Source organism: Podarcis erhardii, assembly GCF_964252035.2.
Source record: "Podarcis erhardii genome assembly, chromosome: 1".
Taxonomy (NCBI): Eukaryota; Metazoa; Chordata; class Lepidosauria; order Squamata; family Lacertidae; genus Podarcis; species Podarcis erhardii.
This window is the reverse complement of record NC_138497.1, coordinates 103,023,050-103,047,252: the sequence shown is the minus strand read 5'-3', so window position 1 is coordinate 103,047,252 and position 24,203 is coordinate 103,023,050. Positions and strand designations below refer to the sequence as shown.

The following is a 24,203-nucleotide window of genomic DNA, read 5'->3' as shown; positions in this document are numbered from 1 at the left end:
AGCTTGCGCTGCAGAGAAGCAACTTGGGAGTTTCTCAATGGATAGGCAGTTTAATGATCCAGTAATGCCCCCCCCCCCATGAAATGTAGAAACTGTCAATATCTGGAGATGTCTTTAAATGGACCAAAAAGAGAGAGGATATAACAGGAGTGTGTGTGTGTGTGTGTGTGTGTGTGCATGTATATTTATTAATACTTAAATGAAACACTGAAAGTAACATGTAGGGAAAGGAGTCTTGAACTGGATAGTTAATGAGAAGCTTCAGACAGTATGTAATAATAATGCTATGACTCTGAAAGCTTTTTAACTTTTAGTGTTTAGTCATTAGCCTTGTTTCCTATTGACCTGAAGAAGTAACAAATACATGCCAGCGATGGAAGACAGCTGTGAATCTAACCTTAATGGTCAAGTAAATGACTAAACAGAAATGCTTATTTAGAAGTTGCTCTGCAATGCCACCCGCACTGGTGTTTTGAGTCTGAGACTTCTGGAAGCCGCAAAGGTTTCTTCTAAACAACCCAAGATCCCAGTGTGTTTAGAAATGGGATGCCTTGTGGATCCCTGGCACTAGTTCATTACATACCAAGGAGCCATCGCCACAGACCTTCCCCATTATGTTTGTGATTCATTCCCAAAGGCTGTCATGGGTTCATGTCCTGAGTAAAATGCTGACAGACTCAGGAAAGGACATTATCCTTTGGGTACTGCCTTGTGTTGACTTCTAGGCTACCTTATTTACTAGTCAAGTCCAAGGAGTCAGCATCAGTCAGGTTGTTGGGCAAGCATCGTTCTAGAGACTTGCTTCATTTCTCCCATGCCTACATAACTGCTGGTGCTTAGTTATACCAACATTGCCTATGTCTTTCACAGACTGATTGTTGTTTTTATTCCAACCAACACAGGGTTGCAGTTGGTTTCCTCCCCTCCACTTAAAAAACAAAACAAAACCTGGGAAAGCAGGGGCTGTCCTATCAGAAATAAACAGGACAGTCCAGAGACCCCCACTGTTGCCTGGAGAATGACGCTATTTAAAAGCACTTTTTTGTTATTGGAGCAATGCAAATGATGGAAGATGTCACTTTTATTCCAATTTAGTTGCCATGGCTACCACCCAAAAAAAAAACCTTGGGAACTGTAGTTTTGTGAAGCGCTAAGAAATTTCCAGGAAAGAAGTCAAAGGACAACCATTCCCATAGCTTCCTGGGACAGAAGGATGGTTATTGAACTGGCTTTTAAGACTGTACTGGGCATAATTGAGGGATCCAGTTCACTAGGAGTGACTAGGCATATGAAACAGACTTCCCATCTATAGATATGACCTCAATGCCTGGACAGCATGAGGGTGGTTCTGGCAGGAGATGTGATGGTAGGGAAGAAGTCATCAGACAGAGCTCCAGTATTTCTCCACATTACGTTAACTTCGTGGAGTAGATGAGAAATGAAAGGGTCATTTTGGTGAGATACCTGTGAAAACCAGGTCCTATAGATTTGGCAGAAGTGCCATAGCTCTGTAGTAGTCAATCAGGTCCCATGTTCAATTCCTGGCATCTCCAGGTATAGCCAGGAAGATGCCCTGACTGACATTCTGGAGAACCCCTGTGAGTCAGTGTAGATAATACTGAGTTAGATGGACCAATATTCTGACTCGGTATAAGGCAGCTTCATATGCTCCTTAGGCACTTACTAGGCCTGAGATAGGCTCTCTGTATCCTCTCTAGGCTTGGGCTAAAGCCAGAAGTGGCACGAATTTTTCTTTATCTTATTCACATGGCCAATGAATGGAAGTGGGCATTGCCACAACAGGCTCATCTCCTCTACCTGCACACATCAGTTGTAAGGACAGAAAAGATCCATACCTCAGGTGAAGTTAATGTTTCTGTGTCTTCAGGATTTTGTTGCTGTTGTTTTCAAAAGTATCAGTAGCTGTTTTCAAATTCTGGAAGTTATTTCTCTGTAGGTTTCTATCCTCCACATTGTTTTCCAAAATGAATCTGTTGCATAGAGCATCTGTGGGCTTCCTCCTATCCCATAAAACATCTCTCACAGATGTGAACAGAAGCTCCACATATGGGAAACCTGCATGATTATATTATGGGGCTAGAAGAAACTGTGTGTGACTTCGAAAGGGCCTTCCTGATGGCAATACAAATCTAATTTAATTAAAACACTCCAGCATCTTGCACTAAATCCAACAATAAAGGGGATGAAAGAAGGGGGATACTGGATGGGTACGCATATAACCACCAATATGATTAAGTGGGGGGGGGGTGCTTGAGATATCTATGGGTTTCTACTTCTGAGTGAAAATGCTACATCCACACCTGTGATTAAGTGTTCTGAATGTGCTACAGAATCAGGAACATTTTTGTCTTTCCATGTGCAGGAAGACAGGTCTTCCATCTGGAACCTGTTTGATGAGAGCACAATGGATTCTGTGCCTCATTCTCTTGGCCCTTGGAATCTGCAGTGGTGGGAAATAATCCTTCTGTGTCAATTGTGGTCCACACTGCACCCATTCCAAGGGCCTTAGCTATACACAGGATTCTACCCACTGAGGTCCCTAAGATCTAAATTCCCCTTTAGGATCTGGATTTTAGTTTTAGGGCTTTGATGGTCTATGTACGAAATGTGCTCCAGACGGTTTCAGTTTTGCTGCATGCAGCTATTTCACAGGCTTACTACTGTTGCCTTTGATCCTCTTTGAGGTTGGCATGTGGAAATCTCTGGCTTTCATGTGGGGAGAATGCAGCCAACTGTACAAAGGTAAGCGTCACATTCATTCCCCTATCCTCTTTTGTCTCAGGTACCACTCCCTACTGTCATACAGCCCCAAGAAGAGGGCTTGTGATGGAAAGTCGACTTTAGGCTGAAAAATGTCGCCCAGCCCATCAATCAACCAACGAATGTACATGCATGTGTGAACCATACCTAAGGAAGAATGGGGAAGTATTCACTGAGTATTCTGTCATGTGACAAAGGTCTTTGAGAGCAGAAGCAGTAAAGGAAGCAGTAAAGCAGTCTGGAAATGTTGAGAAATGCTGTAAAGCTGCACAATCACTCTCTATGCTGAATCACTGTGACTCATCTTGAAGATGACTCATTCTCTGTATAAATGTATCTGCTTGCAGGCAGACAGTTTGGAGCCTGTCAGTTTGGAGATAGCTTGGAGCAGGGGTCAGCAACCTAAGGTCCATGGACCACAAGTGACCCATGGGGGTCGTTTAACCAGCCCATAGACCCCCGCCACCGGCTCGGTAGACTCTCCTGCAGCCAATGGGAAGCTGCAGACACCTCCTCCATGCCGGAAGGAGCGCCGGAAATAGCATTTGCACATGCGTGCATGCATGCGCACACACTCCGGCCCACCCCTGCACCTGCGGGACCGTGAACAGCTCCAAGCCACAAAAACTTTGCCAGCCCTTGGTTTGGAGACTCTGTGGAGCCATGAGTTACAGTGGAGTCAGTGTGTGTATATGGAACCTGACTCAGAAGTGAAGCCTGTACTCTGTGTATGCTCTGAAGCTAGTTTAAATCTTCTGTTCACTATGCTGCTTATTTGCAAACAAGTTTTAACTCAGTAGAGCTTTTATTGTTTTACTGAAGAAGACTCTGCATTATTAATTTACACTGCGTGTCATATTCAACTGAAATGTTGTGGCATAGATCCTCACTGCCACAGTTTGTGTCTCTAATAAAGTGTTTCGAATAAAGGATCTCTGAAATACATATATAGCCCTGTGTAGTATTTAAATAAATGTGTTAGGAACTTGAGGTATGTGTATATGTATCTGTATATCTCCACTTTAAACAAAGCTGTAAAATGACTAATCCTTTAAATTATCTGTGGTGCCAGCTTTAGAATTTGCCATCTAGTGGCATACAGCAAGTGATTTCATTTAAAAGTTGTCTTTTTGCTTCTGATTGCATCACATGCTGGAGTCTTCTCTCCCACCCCCCACCCAACCCCATGTGATTATTAGAGCGACAAGAGATTTGTCTAACACAAATAATTTGTGATACTTGGTAGAGGCCAACCACATATTGCAGAGGGCTAGCTTGTTAAAATAACTTTCAAAACTTTCTGATCCCCTTCAGCCCTAGGAAACCTTTAACAAGCAGCAGCATGCAATAAGGAGTAGCTCAGACTTGGAAAAACAAGAAACAAAAATGGTTAAGTGCAGCGTGGGAAAATAAAATGCACATATTGAAAAGGGGAGAAGACATGATGGCCAGGTATGTGAATGAAAGGTGTTTCAAAGGAAAATGGAAACCACTGGGATGTAAAGGACGCCAAGAAGTCTAACCACTTATTGTTGAAACTGGACAAGTTTCTCTGTTACTTCAAGGAGACCAGGTAACTCTGGTTAATAGCATCATTCCGACATTGTGACTGTTTTGGTAGATTTTCTTGCTTTTTCCTGTAAGACCTATTGCAGTCGTTAAGAGTCGTCAACAGGCTCATCACAGCTATCTGCCAATCACCCATTCCCACCACCCTTCTGAGTAATACCCCTCCCCACCTTCTCACTATATAGAAGGGTCTGGAAACTTCTGTTTCAGTGCATCTGAAGAAGTGTGCATGCACACGAAAGCTCATACCAAGAACTGACTTAGTTGGTCTTTAAGGTGCTACTGGAAGGAATTTGTTTTGTTTTGGTAGATTTCTGTCCAAACAAAGCCAAAGTCACAAGCTGTGGCCTTTATCAATCCAGCTGTTTACAGTTGAAATTAAATAAGGGTATGTCCAGTCATTAGGGTATTCAGTCCAGAGCTCTTATCTCATTCCCGAGGACCAGGGGTGAGGTTAGGGTAGAACTTGTCCCAGATGCAACTTGGAAGGATGTGTGCATAACAGGTTCATAACAGATTATTATTTTTTAATCTTAAAATTATTGTTTGATTATCATCCCCATTAGTACAAATTGCTAGAAAACCTCTGTTAAAATTATAGTTCTAGACGTTTTGCTGGATGAAATCCAGTGCTACATTTCTGAATACTCTTTTGCACTATTTCAAGAGTGACCATCATGTGATGCGGAAAAATGTACACCCAGGCCCTATTAAATGTGATAAATGCATCTGATGGGGATGGGTCATGTGCAGTGCAAGGTATAAATAAGTACTAGGGGTGGGCATGGACTCCAGCATTGCCTTGTGCCTGCACAGTGTTTGTGTGTTTTAAATCTAATATATTTCTGAGTCGCTCTGTGCTCTCTCCACTTCAGTTTGCATTTTGGGTTCTGAGTGAACCTGTATAAAACAAGGCTATTAATGGAAAAATATAAAAACATATATAACTTTTTTCTCTTTTGGCTAAAGTGAATGAAACTCACAAGTATAGGAGCCCCTCCAGAGTTGATTATGTCTGACAAATTGCAGACAAACAGGTCCAGGAGCTTTTGGTTGAGTGAAGTAAACATGATTTATTTTCCTTATGGGGGAGGGAAACAGGGGTTTGTCTCTTTTTTCCCTTATAGAATTAGGAGGCAGCTGAGTAGTACATATTGTTGCTTCTACTTTTGAGGGGGTTTTTTTTAACTCTGTAGCTTCACACCAGCCCTATTATTGTTGTTATTATAATTATTAATTTGTTTGTGTCCTCTGATAGTCCTTTACAGGTATTCCAATAGGCTTTTATTGGTACCTGAAATACCTTACAATACAAGCTGGCTGTCTACAATGCTGCCTGACAAGTTCTGAAGAGGTCTGAGGTTCTTTATAAAAAACTAAAGCAAAGAGAGGGCTGTGGGTGGGTGGATGGGTGTTACCCTCTCTTTTAAATTTTTACTGCTCTGTTTAGCAACAACAAAACAGCCCACAGCTCTTTAGTGCTTCTCAGGCAATACAACTCACATAACAACAGGCACTGCCAGCACCAGGTTTCAGGGGGCCTTTGACACAGTGCCATCAATGGGCCCACACCATCCCAACAGACATCATATTTTCGGTGCCATCTATTTTTTGTTCTGCTGATACTTCCATGGCAGCAATAACAACACCACCACCACTTAGTGCCCTCCTAAGTGCAAAAAAGCAGAGACATCACCTTACCAACAAAGGTCCGTATAGTTAAAGCCATGGTTTTCCCAGTAGTGATGTATGGAAGTGAGAGCTGGACCATAAAGAAAGCTGATCGCCGAAGAATTGATGCTTTTGAATTATGGTGCTGGAGGAGACTCTTGAGAGTCCCATGGACTGCAAGAAGATCAAACCTATCCATTCTTAAGGAAATCAGCCCTGAGTGCTCACTGGAAGGAAGCTGAGGCTGCAATACTTTGGCCACCTCATGAGAAGAGAAGACTCCCTGGAAAAGACCCTGATGCTGGGAAAGATGGAGGGCACAAGGAGAAGGGGACGACAGAAGACGAGATGGTTGGACAGTGTTCTCGAAGCTACAAACATGAGTCTGACCAAACTGTGGGAGGCAGTGGAAGACAGGAGTGCCTGGCATGCTCTGGTCCATGGGGTCACGAAGAGTCGGACACGACTAAACGACTAAACAACAACAAGTGCACCCCTGGGTGACTGTTTTAGTGGTGGGTAGAAGGCAGTGTCACTTTGAACAGGATCCAAGCTCAACTCCCATCCATGTTAGCCACCTGCCACTTTAATTTACCCAAAGCAAATGCCCCACCCACATGGCTGCCTGGAAGTCCAGCAAGGGGGATGCTGAAGTGATACAGCTGGCTTGGGCCAGCGTGGGACTCTGTTGAGCTCTCAGTCAGTGCCCAACCTGGTTGCACAGCAGTGCCAGAGACAGGGGCACACTTCAGACTTTCCCATAATGCCTGGGGGCCTTGAGGGCACTTGATAGTGGAGTGGGGCCAGTGAGCATGGCCCACTCTCTTCTCCACATGTGATGGTAATCTCATGAGGGGAGAATGACTGATAGAGCTAGAAGCTGAAGCTGGTTCCAGTCATTTTTGTTCCTACACAAAACAGTCTTTCACAATAAAATTCTATACTTGGTAAAGAAGGGGTATCTCTGGAGGAGTGCAGATGTATGTGTGTGTGTAGCCAGTAACAACCATTTTAATGTAATTGTATTAATTCAGAGCTTATTTATATTTTATCATCAGGTTAGGTTTCTTTCACCTCCAATAGCTATTTTTTTTCATACTGTCTGCTTTCATTAAATCCAAAATCTAGGCCAGTTTAGCTAGGTTTTATGGATCGTTTCATGTGACATTTGTAACTTGGCAGACACTGAGAGTGCGGATGTACAAAAACAGCATCCTCTGAAACAATAATGAATTAAGGTGTTCCTGCTTGTTTTGTGTGTGGTGGTCTTTGCCAGTTTAATATTGAAACCATTTCATTTAAGCTACACTCTGAACTTCATTAGCTCCAATATAGAGACCTGCCTTTTGGTGGGTCGCCTTGTGTGAGACAGTGGTCACCTTTTATTTCCATTGATTTATCTGGATTTTCCAAGCATATTATCCCGTCCTGCCAATTTTCCAACTCTCACAAATCAACAAGAGGTAGAAGATTTTTGAAAAGGACATAACTTCTCTGCCAGTGAGATACGCTAGATATCCAAGTACTTTAGTTTTCCATCTCTTAAAAAAAAAGGAAAAAAAGTTTAAATACTTGCTGTATAAGCCTAGACATCTTTAGAATACATTGTAAACAACAAAATTGTTGTTCTAAGCATTTGAAATATGTAAAGAAAAATCTCCAGGTTGGCTTTTGGGGTGCAACTGAGTGGATCTGAAACTCACTTGTTCCCATATGAAAGTTTTGTTTGCTTATCTCCTAGGAAGAATTAGGGCCCCACAGAGCAGATCAATAATTATGTAGGATACCAGAAATAGTTTCAGTTTTGCTCAAGAGTCTAGATTGTGTGTGTGTGTGTGTGTGTGTGTGTGCACGCGCACACACACACACACACAGGCACACACACATATGGGCATTTGCATATACACACACTTCACAGCAGAGGTCCACATCTCATTTTGTGCTTCTTTCACCTCACTTTATTTATTTTTGAAGCATGGGGATACCTGGAGACAAAATCTATGTAACCTGAGTAAAAGCATGTTTCTTTCTTTCTTTCTTTCTTTCTTTCTTTCTTTCTTTCTTTCTTTCTTTCCTTAGTGTAGTAAACCATAACTTTTGAGTTTGCTCACCCAGCATTATTTGTTTAATAGAAATATTTTCCGTACCACCTGGTTCTGGCACAAAGTCAAAAATTTGCATTTATATGAGGTAGTTTATCAAATATAAGTCTGTTAAATACACATTGCATTTTGTTTGTGAGAAAATCTGTTCATATTTAATGTAGTTTTTTTTTTAAAAATTAACCTTAATGAAAGCTTCTGAAAATTGTTGTTCTAAGCATTTGAAATATGCAACATGAACTGGTTGAAGACATAAACATGTTTTCCATTATATGTTATCAGATAGCCCAAAATTACTTCAAAGAAGAAATGTGGGACTATGTTAAATTAAAAAGATAAGAAAGCATTTAGTTTAAAAAGCAAAGGTTTTTAGAAGAGTAAAGCATCTGACAGTTAACTCCAGCATTTCATAATCTCCTACTGGGTGGGACAGCAAAGGAGCGCAGGGAGAGAAAAGATATTTTCGTTTTTATATATGCATGCTCATACCATCTACACCAACATACGGACATGCTGACAAATATAGCTGATCAGATATATGCAAGGGGGGGAAAGACACATTTGTTTTGCGTGGTGATTTCAAAATGTAATTATTTGCACATGGTACAATATTGCTACCTTTGAGCTCTCAGGTCCTATTGGCAGTGTGTGCCTCTGCCCCAAGAGATTCAAGAGCAGCTTTCCCCTGAAGTTCCAGCAACTGATTTAAACTTCTACCATGAATCTGAAGTCATCAAAATATCCCCAGCCATTTAACACACCCAAGAAGAGAACCTTAGATGTTCTCTTCTCTGGAGTGATCTCCCATGACATGGTATGTCTCATCATAGTTGAGTTGTTCTATTTTGTATTTGAACATTTTCTTACCACAAATAAAAAAAAAAACTTTTTTGAAAATATCACCAGTTGGAGATTGGGCAGGAGAGTCCATAATTTTCTGGTTTTACTGTTTCCATGCTGAATCTCCTAAACTCCTTGTCAAACGTAAGGTTCGCTGCGCTCCTAAGAGAGAAAGCCACAAATGTGATGTGCCGGTGCCCCAGTGTGTTGTATCTCTTGGCCACAGTTCATGAGTTCTGATGAACATGTAGAATGCTGGGCATTCAGGATCTACACAATCCTTCCCTGTCAGCAAAATAATCCCCACAGTTATCATTTTACATGAGAGATGCGGGTGGCACTGTGGGTTAAACCCAGAACCTAGGGCTTGCCGATCAGAAGGTTGGCGGTTCGAATCCCCACGACGGGGTGAGCTCCTGTTGCTCGGTCCCTGCTCCTGCCAACCTAGCAGTTCAAAAGCACATCAAAGTGCAAGTAGATGAATAGGTACCACTCTGGCGGGAAGGTAAACGGTGTTTCTGTGCTCTGATCTGGTTCGCCAGAAGCGGCTTAGTCATGCTGGCCACATGTATGCCAGCTTTCTCGGCCAATAAAGCGAGATGAGCGCTGTAACCCCAGAGTCGGTCATGACTGGACCTAATGGTCAGGGGTCCCTTTACCTTTACCAGCTAATGAGTACTGGAAGGATTATAGGCAGGGGTGGGCATCGAGAAACAAGAGCAGATGCCAGCATGCTCATGGGAAATCCAAGTTGCAGAAGTACTAATATTGTTAGGGGGAAAGAGGGTCCAATGCAGGGGTCAGCAACCTTTTTCAGCCGTGGGCTGGTCCACCGTCCCTCAGACCATGGGGTGGGCCGGACTATATTTTGGGGGGGAAATTATAATGAATGAATTCCTATGCCCCACAAATAACCCAGAGATGCATTTTAAATAAAAGGATACATTCTACTCATGTAAAAACACACTGATTCCGGGACTGTCCACAGGCCAGATTTAGAAGGCAAATGGGCCACATCCGGCCCTGGGCCTTAGGTTGCCTACCCCTGGTCCAATGAGCACTGAATGCTGAATATCTCTTGGATAGAAGGCAAAATATGGAAAACTAGGAGTGGGTGGAACTGGAGTTTCCTAGAGAAGGGCATGAATGGCCAGAACCAGTTGTAGGAGTGCCCCATAATGAAACATTTTGTTGCAGGACTTGCTTGTACAGTGGTACCTCAGGTTAAGCACTTAATTCGTTCCAGAGGTCCATACTTAACCTGAAACTGTTCTTAACCTGAAGCACCACTTTAGCTAATGGGGCTCCTGCTGCCGCCGCACCACCACCGCACGATTTCTGTTCTCATCCTGAAGCAAAGTTCTTAACCTGAAGCACTATTTCTGGGTTAGCAGAGTCTGTAACCTGAAGCGTATGTAACCTGAAGTGTAAGTAACCTGAGGTACCACTGTAGTTTTGACGACCGAGAGGATTTTCTTTTGTGGCTGGCATCTGGGAGTCTAGTCACCTTAACAGACCTCATTCATATAATAACATTTGCTTCTAGAAAAAGCACAAATTATCGTGAAGACATATTAAAAGAGTCAATGCCTTCAAAAAACAATGATGGTATAGTGGTTAGCTCATAATATGCCCTGGATTGCCAGGTCATGTGTTAAATCCAGATGAGGGTCACTGATGCCTGGTGTTAGCCCAAATGAGTCCAATGTTAATACTGAGAAATCCTTGCAATGAGCTCACCACCTGTCCAGTGGATTGCAGAAATCCTACTTGTATAGGTTCAGTTTAAACCTGATGCTTACTAGGAAGCTTAAATTGGAAGTAGGTAATCTGGCTTTTGATTTTCATTACTGTTTGCAAGTATTTAAACTCTTTCCTCTTCTACCTAGATTTTTATGTTTTAAAAGGCCCCAAATCTTTTTTCTTTTTTTTTTTTTTTTGCTATTATACACTGATATTAATATCTATGCTTTAAATATATAATCCATAACCCCATACCTTTCAGATCTGTGTTATGTGATATGTTTGCAAACATGTACCTCTGGATAATTGTGCTATATTCAACCCCCACTTTCTGACAGGGGTAAACACCATAGATCTTGGTTTGATCTTGTCTGTATTTGGAATTAAATGTAGCATGTACACTTGTTTACTTCCCCTAGGCTTCTGTGTGTGTGCATGTGTGAAACTATATGCACTTAGTTCAAACTCAATATGCTACGACTGCAGCTGTGATTCTTGTTCCAGTTCCTGAAATGAAGATTTTTTTTTTCCAATTGGTACATATGATGATCTCTGTGTTCTGAGGGATAATCTCAGCAGTACTTACAATCCATAAGGATTCTCTCCCCACCCCTGTTTTGTTATCATATGTCCAAAGTTTCAACCCACTAAATACACACTTTTTGTAAGTGTATAATAGCTAACCTCAGGCCACTAATAGATTTAACCTTGCACGTTTTGTAGATCTTTTAAAGTGTTATGGTTTGAAGGTCATCTTCTCTGTCTTACTGTAAAGGAAAGCAAAGAAAGGAATAAAATTAGAAAGAATTAATTCTTCAAAAAGTTTATACAAATCAAAACCCTGCAGTTTCACACTGAGAACAAAAGAAGCATATTAAACACCAAAGTTTATCAAGACAAATTAGGTCCCAGTTTCAAATTTTCTTTAATCTTTTGCATCTGAACGTTTTTTTGCCTCATGCTGTTTTCCCTAGTTAAATGTTAAAATGAATTCTAGCCAATACCATTGACTTCCTCCTTTAAAAATATTGAGACACATAATAAAAAATTAATTACTTCCCCTAATTTCCGTGTGATTCTTTAAAAAGATGTAAAATTCATTTAAAGTAAGTGGTGACTTTGTCTTTGAAGATCACGACAATTAACATGGATCAAAGCGTAGGTTCTGTAACGATGATAGCTTATTAGCATAATGAAATTAACTTAGAGACAAGAATCTTTAATAGGTACAACAAAAACGCTTTAATAATACTTGAAGAAAATTATGTATTTGCTAGAAGTACAACAGTTTCAGACTTTCGATCCAATTAATAAGTTGTTAATTAGCTTTTTTCCCCAAACAATGTGCACTTTAAGTTAACATCTGGCCACTGGATAACACTGTTCTGTGGTACTTTTTGAGATGGACAGTAGAATTGTAAATCTGTTTTACTGGAAACACATTTTGGGGCTCATCTTTGGGAAACAGATCTCATATTCCATAATATATTTCCTCCTATATCCAAGCCAATTAAAGGGGAGGATTAATTCAATGATCTAGAGGGAGGAATGGGTAATGTCCTTAATTGTAGCTGTAGTGTCTGGTACATATGTCTGGGTTTCTCTGTTAAATAGTTTCTATATTCCACAGTTTGTGTGCTTTTATATGGTGCTTTTGTGCTCATACCTCCTATGGAAGTAATTCTGCAATGAAAATACAAACACTTTCAAACATTTATCCAAACTTTTTTAAAATGTAAAAATGCCCATTGGTTTTCATTTTTCAAATACTTCACAGAAGGTTTTGCTAAGAAGCAATCTACAGCCTAGACTAAAAGCTGTTTGGGAGCAATGAACTTTTAGGATAACAGAGCAGTTTAGCCCCTTTGCCTTCTGTACATCATTATATATAAACATAAGCCCTGTTCACTTATTTCTTCTGATATGAAGAAAGGCATGGATGGAGGATTGGGGCCCTGCTGCAACCTCTATGCACTTATAGGCCCTTTGGTCACAGAACCTATCCAAAATCCATACTGTATCTTCTATTTGTCTAGGGCCTAGGCTAAAGAATCTTCATACAAAATCCTACATGCAGTGATATTGCTCCCCCCCCCCCCACACCAACATGATGTTCTGCGTTTGCCTGTTAAGGATTAATCTGTAGCGCAGCGAAGTCAAACACAGAGTCAAAATTCACAGTAAAAAAGAAAAACTTTACTGAGGCAAACAGACTTCTTTACAAACACTGTACAAGCAATAATGGAAGAGAGCAAAGTAAAAAGAAGAGCACACTGAGCCCATGTATTTATCCTTCCTTGCTCCATGTGACTTCCTGTAATTGAAACAATGTCTGTATAAGGAATGAGTCAGAGTGAGTCAGCTAGAAGAATGAATCTGCACTTTTCAGCATTTCCCAACACTTTACTGCTTCTACTCTCAAAGACCTTTGTCACATGACATAATTTACCTACTGTAAATAGAGTACCAGGAACACAACGTTTTTAAACTACTATGATGGGATTCAGTAAAGTTATCCTCAGACTCACTGAAATCAATGGCCCTCAGAAACGTCCATTAATTTCAGTAGGTTTAACTTTGAATAAAACTTAATTTAATGCTGCCCTGCATTTATAAATCATTGATATTTTCCTTTTCAAATATGGCACAGCAAATTTATGATTGCTGAATTACCCCCAGCAGAATATTCTGCATTTGTTGGCTTCTCATAGCAATGGAGCTACTCCCTGCAATCCAATAGCAGGCTATGTAATGAGGCACCACTTTGGTCAGTCATGTCCCCTGGAGAGAAGGAGTGAGGCAGCAGTGAAATCAATGTGGTGCAAACACACTGGTGGTGCCACTCTGGCACTCCTGCCACTGTATTTACACAGCATTGACCTTGCCGCTGCCCCCCTCCTTGCCTTCCAGTGAGCAGTAGCAACCTTCCCAACAGATTTTTTCCCCCTTGTGGCACAGCTTGTTTCTTCCCAATATGCAAACTAAGCAGGTGAAACTATAAGATCCCTCTTTTGTATACATAACTGAGGTTGGTGGACCTCAATAGATCAGCATGGCTTCCTTTCAGTCTTTCAGTCCTTTGATTGAGAATGTAATCAAACCTCATGTGGGCAAGACATTCCCACCAAGAGGCAAGCTCCAAACCAGAAAGGAGATCAACCCAATTGGTCTCCTTTTTACTACGAGAGAGGCCAACCACTGTCCTCTCCAGTGGCCACTTCTGCAACCAACACAACTGCTACAAGCAGGCCAAAGCAGTCTAGAGTAATGCAATCTCTGCCTCTGATGGAGTCTTCCGTCAACTGTGAAGTACCATGGGTGGAAGCAGCAGAGTCATTAAAACAGTACAGTGCCATCAGCTTCCCATTGCAGAAACGGGGGAGCCAAATAAGTTACTTCAGCCACCAGCCTAATCAGCAGCAGCATCTGCACAAAAGCCAATAACGAGTTAATGTAGATTAATAGAGGGGTGTCTTCAACCTTAGCTTTAACAGTGCCAAAGACTCACACATGTGAAGAAATTGACTACGAAAAATCTTGATCAATTTCTACAAAATCCTGAGTAGAAGTCCAATTCCAAAATAATTTCTTGTAGTTGAGAAATATTTTAGGTCAGTTTTTCATTTCCTATTCCCTTTGAAATAACCCAATTTCCCTGTTAATATGTTGCTGTTGATGTTACTCCCTGCCTTCTGTGGCTGCTCTTAGTTGTGTCCTGGATTTGACTTTTCCCTGATGGCTCCATTCTTTTAATGCTGTTCTTTTCTGTTTTTGGAATAATTCATGTTGTGTGCTCACATTTGCATGGAGTGAAAACAACCACAAGTAACTTTGAGAAGGATTTCATACACACACACACACACACACACTTTTCCTGCCATAAACTAGTTTCAGGGAACTTCCACATTGGCCCTTGTGCTGGCATTGATGCTAGGCTAGGGTATCTTAATTTGGACCTTGTAAGCCCATAAATCATGCTCACGTTAAGTAACAGGCCAAGCCTGGTTCAGGATTCCCATGGCTGGCATAACCGTGAACAGCACAGACTGACTGATGCACCATATCTGTAAACGGGAAAGCAAACATCTCTTCCTGCACACACGAGTTGTCCAATTTGGTTCCTGGTTTTCCTGCAAACCAACCTGAAACAATGGATACCGCCCAAACACAAACACTTCTTCTAGCAGGAAGAATGGGAAGCCATGAAAAGTATGACTGGGTATGGAGGATAAAGCTGTAAGGGAACCAGAGGTGCCGAGTTGTGCCCAACATTGGGGAACCCCGGCATGCACCTATAACACGTGTTGCATTGGGAGGATGCCGAAAGCGGGAGGAGGCTGAGCGTGACTGGCCCTGGAGGAAGTGAGCTCGGTAGAAGGGGCAGACTGGGGCGAGGCATGATGGGACTTGTAGTCCCCACTCACCCTGCCCCGGAGGCTGGACTGGGAGGTGCGGCAGAGGCAGAGATGCCACAGCAGCATTGACAGGAAGGGGAGCTTTCCTTTTGCCGCCACTCCAGGCTTTGGGGGTTCAGGTATATGGTTGCCTCCAACTCAAGAGGCCCGTGCTCGGCCTCCTCTGCCCCCTCAGCATGTGTGACTGTCACATCAGGAGGAAGCTGATAGTTGGAAGGAGGCCCCTCAGCCCTGGCCTAACAGACATGGAGGGGGCTGAAGACCCCTCAGCCCTATAGAGTTGGCGTCTGTGAAGGGAACAGACTAACACAGGGAATTTTTATCCTTCTTCCTGCCCAAAATCAAGTGCCTCAACCTAGTACAGGAAAGTTATGTTAATGTGAATTCTGGCCTGTGTGACAGTACTGTGGAGCAAAGGTGAACTTTGCACTAGAAGTCCTTTCCCTTCCAGCGTCCATGCTCAGCCATTCTGTCACATTCTGTCCTCCTATTGCAGACTTTAGCATATGGAACTAGGACTTTAGCATTTTGAAACAGGTTATAGCTCTATGGTAGAGCATCTGCTTGCATGCAGAAGGTCCCAAGTTCAACCCCCAGTTTTTCCAGGTAGGGCTGGAGAATTTGGTGATATGGTGCCTGCCGATTCTTTGCCTGCAAATAGGATGGAGACTTTTGAGAGTCCACTTCTGCACAGCTCCAGTACTAAATATAGACTAATGTCTTCCCATCCCCCCCCCCTCGGACTTCTCACAGGATCTCTTCTGAAAGCATTCCAAACAAGGATACAGATACTACTGCAAAACATTTGTTCCACTGTCACCACTGCCAAGAAAGGACTGAAGCTGTGAAATCAAAACTTCAGAATCAAATTATGAAGTGAAAGCATTCCTGCAGTGCAAATCAGCTGTTGGGTGCTCTTTCTTTTGAGTGAAGGTAGGCTTGAGTGGGCAATGAGAGTAACTTGCCCAGATGCCCCCAGAAACCTAGCTCAGATTAAAGGAGATTAAACAAATTCAGACAGCATAGGTCTGTTACAGCCTCCCTCAGCCTGAAGTTTTGGTGTCCTGCTGATGTTTTGAACTACAAGTCTTATCACCTTTGACAGTTGGCCATGCTGACCAGGACTGGTAAGAGCTGTGGTCCAACATGTGGAGGACACTAGGTTGAGGAAGTCAGATCTATTTGCTGCTGTTAGCCAGAACAGCTGAATGTAATCTCCAAAAGCAGAGACAGCATACTTCTGAATGCCATATGCTAGGGTTGACTTCCCCAACTTGATACCTTCCACATGCTTTAAACTACAACTCCCATCATCCCCTGACCATTGGCCATGCCGGATAGGGCTGATGGGAGTTGCAGTTCAAACTTCATGTAAGGCACTACTTAAGAATCTTCCTCCAACTCCAAGCCACTATTTCAGAGCCCCAATAGTATAGTTTTCTTTACTACAATGGACCAGATAGGATAATATACTTGTGCGGATTGCTGTCCTAAGCATGGGATTGTGGGGTTGAGAGAGAGACTGCACCTTTCTTTCCTCTGCACCCTCTGTAACTATCCTCTGAAGTAGCTGGGCATCCCCAGATTTGCATGCTATTTGAGTGGGTAGTATGTGTGTAAAATCTGATGCGCAATGCCCCACATTCACAGCCAATTTCTCAATTTTACATGGGGTTTCAATTATACAACCAGGGTCAATGCATAATGGTTTTCACATGCACCTTTTTCACTGAATAAGTATGGCAATGGCAATGGAGAAAAAGCAGGAAGACAGGGAAGGAGTCCTGTGTGTTACATAGCAAATCTGACAATACAGTCTGCCACCCACCTTCCATTTTACCAGCTAGGGTGTAGCTTGCAGCTTCGTTTCTAATACAAAAGGAATGTAATTGTTGAAATGTGTAGTTATTTAATCCCTCTGTATTTTCGTGTTATGTACTGGCATACCAAAAATAAAACAAAACATTGGGAGAAGCATGAAATAGCAAACCACGCAAGTTAGTGTACTACATTTCAGATATCATTTAGTACATGTTTTTAACATAACAACTCTACACATTTTCCAGTTAAGATGTGCAGAGCTGTAGTAGGATCATGGCCCCTGCTCTTGATTCCACTCCATACACACGTTGAGCATAACTTCTGGAAGGATCTGTCCATGTGCTCTGGAAAAGGCAAAGTCAGACCTGCATACACACACACACACACACCAAAACAAACACAAAGAGACATGTCTGTCTATGTGTATGGCGTTAGAGAATATCACAGTCTGGCAACTGTACTCCTTACTGATCTTCTCAAGTACCACCAGCAAACATTCAATTGTGGAAAGGTAGTTGTTAGGACACACGTGTGTTCGTGCATGCACTAACATACACCCCCCCACACCCAATAGGTTTCTCAACTGACAGCTGTAATAAGAAAATCCTCTTGGGATGTCCCTCTTCCCCTTTCGTGGCTTAGCATCTGAATATTAACTTACAAGTATCAAAACAAACCTTAATCAGGCAAGTTTCTGCTATTCCCTTTAGGCCATGAAGAGACTGAAGGTGAGAGGAGAATAAACACTGGGTGGTATGGGACAGTAATTAACTCCAGGCGTAAGGTACTGAATAGCAAAATCCTTCAAATGCAGCTCACAGTCAGCTTTTCTTCTTTACGTTATAATAAGAAGGAAGTTGAATGGAACAAAAGCAGATTGGTCCTGAATGTCTAATGCAGCCTTGCAAATAACAACTCACAGTTACTAGCCCATTTTTTAAAAGAACAAAAAACTTTCCTCCTTGTCCACACACACTGATCTTCAGTTTTTTGTGGCTCTTGAAGAGCTTTCCTATTTAATTGCCTGGAAGCCCGTCATAGGCAAGTGGCTATTTGCAAACCTAGATTAATTCCATGGCCGTGGAATCTGTTACATAATGCTCCTAAAATGAATAATCCTGATCAGCTCCAGGCAGGTTGAAGCAGGAACCTTGTAGCACTGTTCAGGCCTCTTTAGGCTGAAGCTTTTCAAGATGAAAGAACACTCTTCCAGAATAAAAATGACTACATGGTTTTACAATAAAGGGGCTACCTTGGACAACAGGAATCTGTCAGTGAAACAAGCAGACAGAATAGGGACTCATTTTTCTCTGAAGAATTTAGTGGTTGGTCAAATGGAATGCTATATATGAAATGTTTTACATCTGAAAATTGTTTTATTAGTGTGAACAAGCTGCTTCTTTAATGGAGGAATGCTTAGTAAATCCTAGCCCAGGTATCTTTTCCCTTTTTTGGACTCACAACAAAGTGTGAGGGAGGACAAAAGCTCCCAGTTATTTCGCTTTTCCTTTCAACATAAAGAGAAGGGTAAATGCTTGGTTTCATCATATGCAGAGCCCACATAATATTATCTGTCATGTGCAATTTTTGCAAAAGTACAGTTGAACAGGCAGAAATAACCTCAAGTGCTTTTTACAGACAGAGCTCATTCTTTTAAAGAGTATCTCTAAATGATGATGATGATGATCATAATAAGAAGCACCTGGGGAAAATTATTCCTCCACTACCCCTGGGTCTCCTCACATGAATATTCTTCATCTGGCCCCAGTTCTTGGCATGACTAAAGGCCCACTACGGGAGTCTGTATTCCTGAGATTTGTTCCACACTAAGAGCTAGCATAGAAATGTCTCACCAGCTATTGATCTACAGCTAATAACAGGCACACGTATATTGAAAGTTGGATACTGTTAGCAGAAATGCGGTTGACCTCATCATAGCCAATTCAATGTGTTGGAAAACTGGTCATTCTTGGGAAATAAGTGTAGGGCAGCCACTTGGTTAAGTTCTTGAAACTGCCCCCGACATAATGTGTTTCTCCCCAGGATTTCTGTTGGAATAATTCCTATGGGGAGAAGCTTGCAGGAAATGCCAGGGCTAGCAAAGCCTGAGAGTCCAGATGGATTCTTAAAGAAGGTTTGGAAAGCGGGAAACTGGGCTCCTGCTGTTTCCTGCTTATGGAAGATTCCTGAAAGATACATGTGGATTTACAGCCATGTGTGTTACTCCGTGGGAATGAAGCACTCCTGTGGAGGGTAGAAAAAAACTTTTTATTTTTTCAGAATTGGCCCTCTGACAGTGCTTACTCACAAACATGCACATTGCCAAAATGGCAAACTAGTTTAGAGTTTGAGCTGCTTTTAACATCACCTCTTTCACTTTTGGCATCTGAAAAAAGTTCTAATAAAACAGTCTCAGAAGGGTTCCTTGCCTCAGGTTTTAAACAACTATAGTGTGAGGTATCATTCTTGGCAAACTTTAACCCGCTGATGGACTGGTGGCATTCCAGCACCCTTGGGTTGGTATACAGATTCCTATAATTTCCAAGAAACCATTATTGGCACCAGAAATCAATCAGTACTGTGCCCAGAAATGGGGAAAGCAGCAGTGCGCTTGAACAGTGTGCTTCACTTCCTCTGACCAAGAGGCGGTTGTGGATTTTTGCTGTCCTGAGCCTCGGATGATCTGAAATATGTCCTGTAGAGGCTGGGGAAGCAGAATCAGAAACTCATGTTTTTAGCTTTCCTCAGGTCTGTGTTGACATGCAAACTGGGATTGTTGAGGATTCCAGAAAGATCAGTTGATTGCAAAGCCCAGCGTGGCTGATTCCAAGCGCTTGGAACAATAATTCACCAAAAATGAATTTGCTTGTAGTTTATGACACTGGAAACTAAAGCAAGTAAAGAGTTCTCGTTTTAGGACATACCCTTCTTGCATTTTTTAAATGAGAGGCTTTCGGGAGAATCACAACCATATAAGCCATGTGAAGAAAGCACTCCCAAATTCTCTACATGCAGAGTAGACTTTCCTCAACAGCAGGATTTAAGGCTTCTGGTGTAAACTGCTTCCTCAGCTGCTTTCCACATCTCCTTGGTATTGCTGCCCATTGTGTTCAAAGAGGCCAAAGGAGTGACAAGTTTTATTACTGCTATAAGGAATGCAACAGAAACGGGACATAGTTCCCAAACTGAAACATTTCTTCATTATTTTGTAATGCTGGGAGTCTATCATTATTGCACTACTTGGCACATGTACACCTGGAAAGGATGAGTGACTCCCAATATTTCATCTTGACTTTACTTCTCTTCTCTCCCACACAAAAAATGGACATGCTGAGAAGGATTTCTGGACTGTAATGTAAGGGAAGTTTGTTCATTCTCTACCTTGATGGCAGAAGTATAGCTCTAAAAGGACTTTCATTTTTTTGGCTGGATTCATAGTGGCTGAACTGAGATCAGATTTTTGGCTCAGATGAATGACAAGTTTATATATTACAGGATAACATTGATTTTGCTTCATAGTTTTTGAGGATTATTTTTTTGTGTGAATTTTCCCTTTTGAATGAGAGACTGATTTGTTCTATGGAAGCCGAATTGTATTCCAAGCTACATGTTTATTTCAAGCAGGGTGAAGTATCTAATAGAAAGTTTTCAGTCCTAGCATTCTTTTTCATTTTCATGCTGTCCTCATCCAACATGGCTGTAGCATGGCTAAGGTCCAGTGGTGTTACGGATTAAAGGTAGGTATATAAAGCACCCCTGGATGGTTAAGTCCAGTCAAAGGTGACTATGGCGTGTGGCGATCATCTCGCTTTTCAGACTAAGGGAGTCGGTGTTTGTCCACAGACAGCTTTCCAGGTCATGTGGCCAGCATGACTAAACCATTTCTGGCACAATGGAACACCATGACAAGTGCCAGTGCGCACGGAAACACTGTTTACCTTCCTGCCACAGTGGTACCTAATTATCTACTTGCACTGGCATGCTTTCAAACTTCTAGGTTGCCGGAAGCTGGAACAGAGGAACAGGAGCTCACCCCATTGCGGGGATTCGAACCGCTGACGTTCCAATCAGCAAGCCCAAGAGGCTTAGTGGTTTAAACCACTGCTCTACCCAAGTCCCCTAACCCATGTTACGGATTAGGAATGCAGGGCTGCATGGCTCTAGGATTTTTTCCCCCAGAGCCGGAGTGATAATATCTGCTGCAGTAGGTCAAGCAGACTCCTGTGAATGTGCTACAGCCTCAGCCCCACCTCCTCCTCAGCTGCCTCTTCTTCCTCTCTCCCACTCAAGCCTGTTGCTTGTTCAGCATCCAACCACTTGTCTCCTCATGAAATCAGGTCTATGGTTACAAGGGGAGCTAACATTAGACTAAAGCAAGGGACCTAAGAGGAGAAGAAGGGAAATGGGAGGAAACCACTAACCTTCCTCAACCTACCTGCAAATAGATAAATAGAGATAGATAGATAGATGATAGATATAGATTAGATAGATGATAGATAGATAGATAGATAGATAGATAGATAGATAGATAGATAGATATAGATAGATAGATGATAGATAGATAGATAGATAGATAGATAGATAGATAGATAGATAGATAGATAGATAGATGATGATAGATAGATAGATAGATACAGACAGACAGACAGACAGACAGATTTGTTAGGGTTTTGCAGCCAGGGCTACAAATGGTTTCAGACTGCACGTTTACCTTGTAACACAGCAGCATTTAATCTATTTGTGCATTCTGATGATGTCACCTATTTTTTCCATAAATTCTTAAGCAACCACAGTTAGGCTGATTAATTCCAAATTATTCTCCTGCCACCACATTTCAACTTCTGCCCTCTCTTAATTTGTTCTCTCAGAACAGCTGGATGTGTCCACTGGTTTTGATGAACAGAAAGTTCTGTTCTTTTTCATGCAAACCCTTTTCTCCACACAAAGAGTTCTCTTACTAGTTTTTTTGCTTTGCTTTGTTGTTGTTTTCTGTTCAAACTCTCTTTTGTCTTCTGCTCCTATTCAGTCATTGCTAGACCATGGGCACTTCACCAGCACCAGGGATAGGAAACCAGTGGACCACCAGATGTTTCAGAACTTCCACTGCCATTCATCCCAGCCTCCATGGCCAATAGCCAGGGATTATGGGACTTGTAGTCCAGAAACATCTGAAGGGTCCAAGGTTCTCCATCCCTGACATGGTCAGCTCTTTCATCTCCCCATCTCTTGCAGAAACTTCCAGGCAATTACTTGAACTTTTTCTCCTGCCACTTCTTCTCTCTATGGTCAGTTCAGTGGAAAAGTACACATATGATGGAGATTCATAAATGCATCTCTGTCTCTTTAAAACATTTTCCAGTAGCATCCATGGGAGCAGTCCACTTCAGATTAAGATTGTGGCATGAGGGAGTGGGGTTCAACTCATGCCATTTCCTTGATTTAGAAATCCCCCTCAAGCGAAGCTGTAATTTTTACCAATAGAAGAAGAAAAAACAAATTCTAGGCTTATTTTTTGTGCCTGGCTGAAGTCCAGTTCATCAAATAGTTTAGCCCACAGATTGTCCCTCCCAAACACATCTCCTTCCTCTTCTGCTATTCCAGGTTAGAGATAGATAACAGCTTTTCAGAGTGAAGGGTTTGTGAAACAGCTAGCTGGCAAACATGTTTGGGAGTTTTGCATTGCTTCAAATATCTCCGTGACCAAAATTGATAGTCCGACAAATTTCAGTTATCATAAACGTATTGTCACAACTATTATCTATACTGTTTTGATGCCTCGTTGTGGATGAACAGACCAGAACAAGACTAAAGTGTGGTGGGTCCTTATCCAAGAGATGTTGCTATCAGATGATGCAACCTTGACACTCCAAAGTAGCTCTACAGAGACTCATCAACCATTTTGTCCAAGCCTGCAGGGCGTTCGGCCTTACCATCGGCCTGACAAAAAACAGCATCCTGGGTCAAGACATCACCAGCACTCCATGTATCAGCATTGGCGACCATATACTCTGTGTTACAAAGATATCTGCAAACATGACATGATGCAAACATCAACCCACCGTGTGAGAATCCATTGCAGACAGATGACTGGAGACAGGCAGTCAGGTCGTGTATTCATAGCAGTGACCAGAGGAGGAATGACCACACTGGGAGGAGCTTATAGAGAAGAAATACCATCTGCAGCAGCACAACCAGATGCCTTCATCTGCCCCAACTAAACATCTATCTCCCATACTGGTCTCTACAGAAACAGCAGATGCTGCAACCTTCCAACAGTTTGACTTCACCCCCAAAGGCACACTTCTCCATTGTTTCTTGAGACAGACGGATGCCAACAAGAAGTTTGGGATAATGGGTCAGAAAGGGAATGTATCTCCTTTCCCTCTCCCTCCCTCCCCCCCCCCCAAAATATAGAGCTTTCAGATTTTCTTTTTCCTTCCTTTGGGGCATCAGAAATTTAAAACAGAATGAGGGGTGGAGTAGAGTTGTAGTCAATAAAAAGGCCTTTGAGAAGATTAACCAAAAATTTGCTTAATGCCTAATAGCCATTTCCTAACCACATTACGGTTATTACCCCTGAGTGCTGTGGTTTTCTTTCCTTTTCTTAAGTCTTCCCTGCGAGTGTGTGGCATGCCTCACTTGCCTGAGACATGTGTTCTGCAAACACCCTTAAGCAGTGCATCTTCCTCTCCTGGCTCTTTGCTGTGGATTGCATCGGTTGGGTGATGCGAACCCAGACCTGCCTTACTCAACGGCCACCGTGCACCCAATGGCCTTCTGGACCTTTCCAACCTGATGATTCTAATTATTCTCCAGATGGGAGAGCTATTCATTTCCTTGGAAGAGCAACTCTGCCGTTTGAGGCTGCCTTTATAGGACTCGAAATTTCAGACATATGACTTTGCTGGCACCTGGTCCTGCTCTTTGAAAGACCATAAGAAAGAAATGAACTGCTTTTACGGGTTGCCAGTGCCTCTTTGCCCCCACCCACCCCCTGTTTGCAAACATTTCTTTAGCCGGTTGTGAAATAGCGCTAATAGTCACCAGCTAATATAATGAAAAGCAAACAGTTCTGATTTCCCAGTGTGGGTGGAAGGAACCTAGAGCACTGGTTTTGCTCTCAACAGTCAGAAAACTCTGCCATCTCTGAGCTGTTTAATTATTGAAATGAGCTGTAACAGGACACTGGGTTGTTGCCGAGGTCACTGTAGACTACTGGAAGTCAACTGACAAGCTGTTCTTGAGAGAGGGCCTTCAAAGC

The 24,203-nt window shown here is 42.3% G+C and overlaps 1 long non-coding RNA gene across 2 annotated transcripts in view; it reads left to right on the top strand.

Annotated features, from left to right (window-relative positions):
• The first annotated feature begins 2,497 nt into the window (after positions 1-2,497).
• Positions 2,498-24,203, top strand: part of LOC309348766 — a 28,620-nt gene continuing 6,914 nt past the window's right edge. The window contains exons 1-2 of one of the 2 annotated variants that reach the window (XR_014159542.1): positions 2,498-2,763; positions 15,875-16,054. This is a non-coding gene — a long non-coding RNA (uncharacterized lncRNA). Of the gene's footprint in view, positions 2,764-15,874; positions 16,145-24,203 lie in introns of those variants that run through there. The other variant, XR_014159543.1, reaches the window with a different exon arrangement.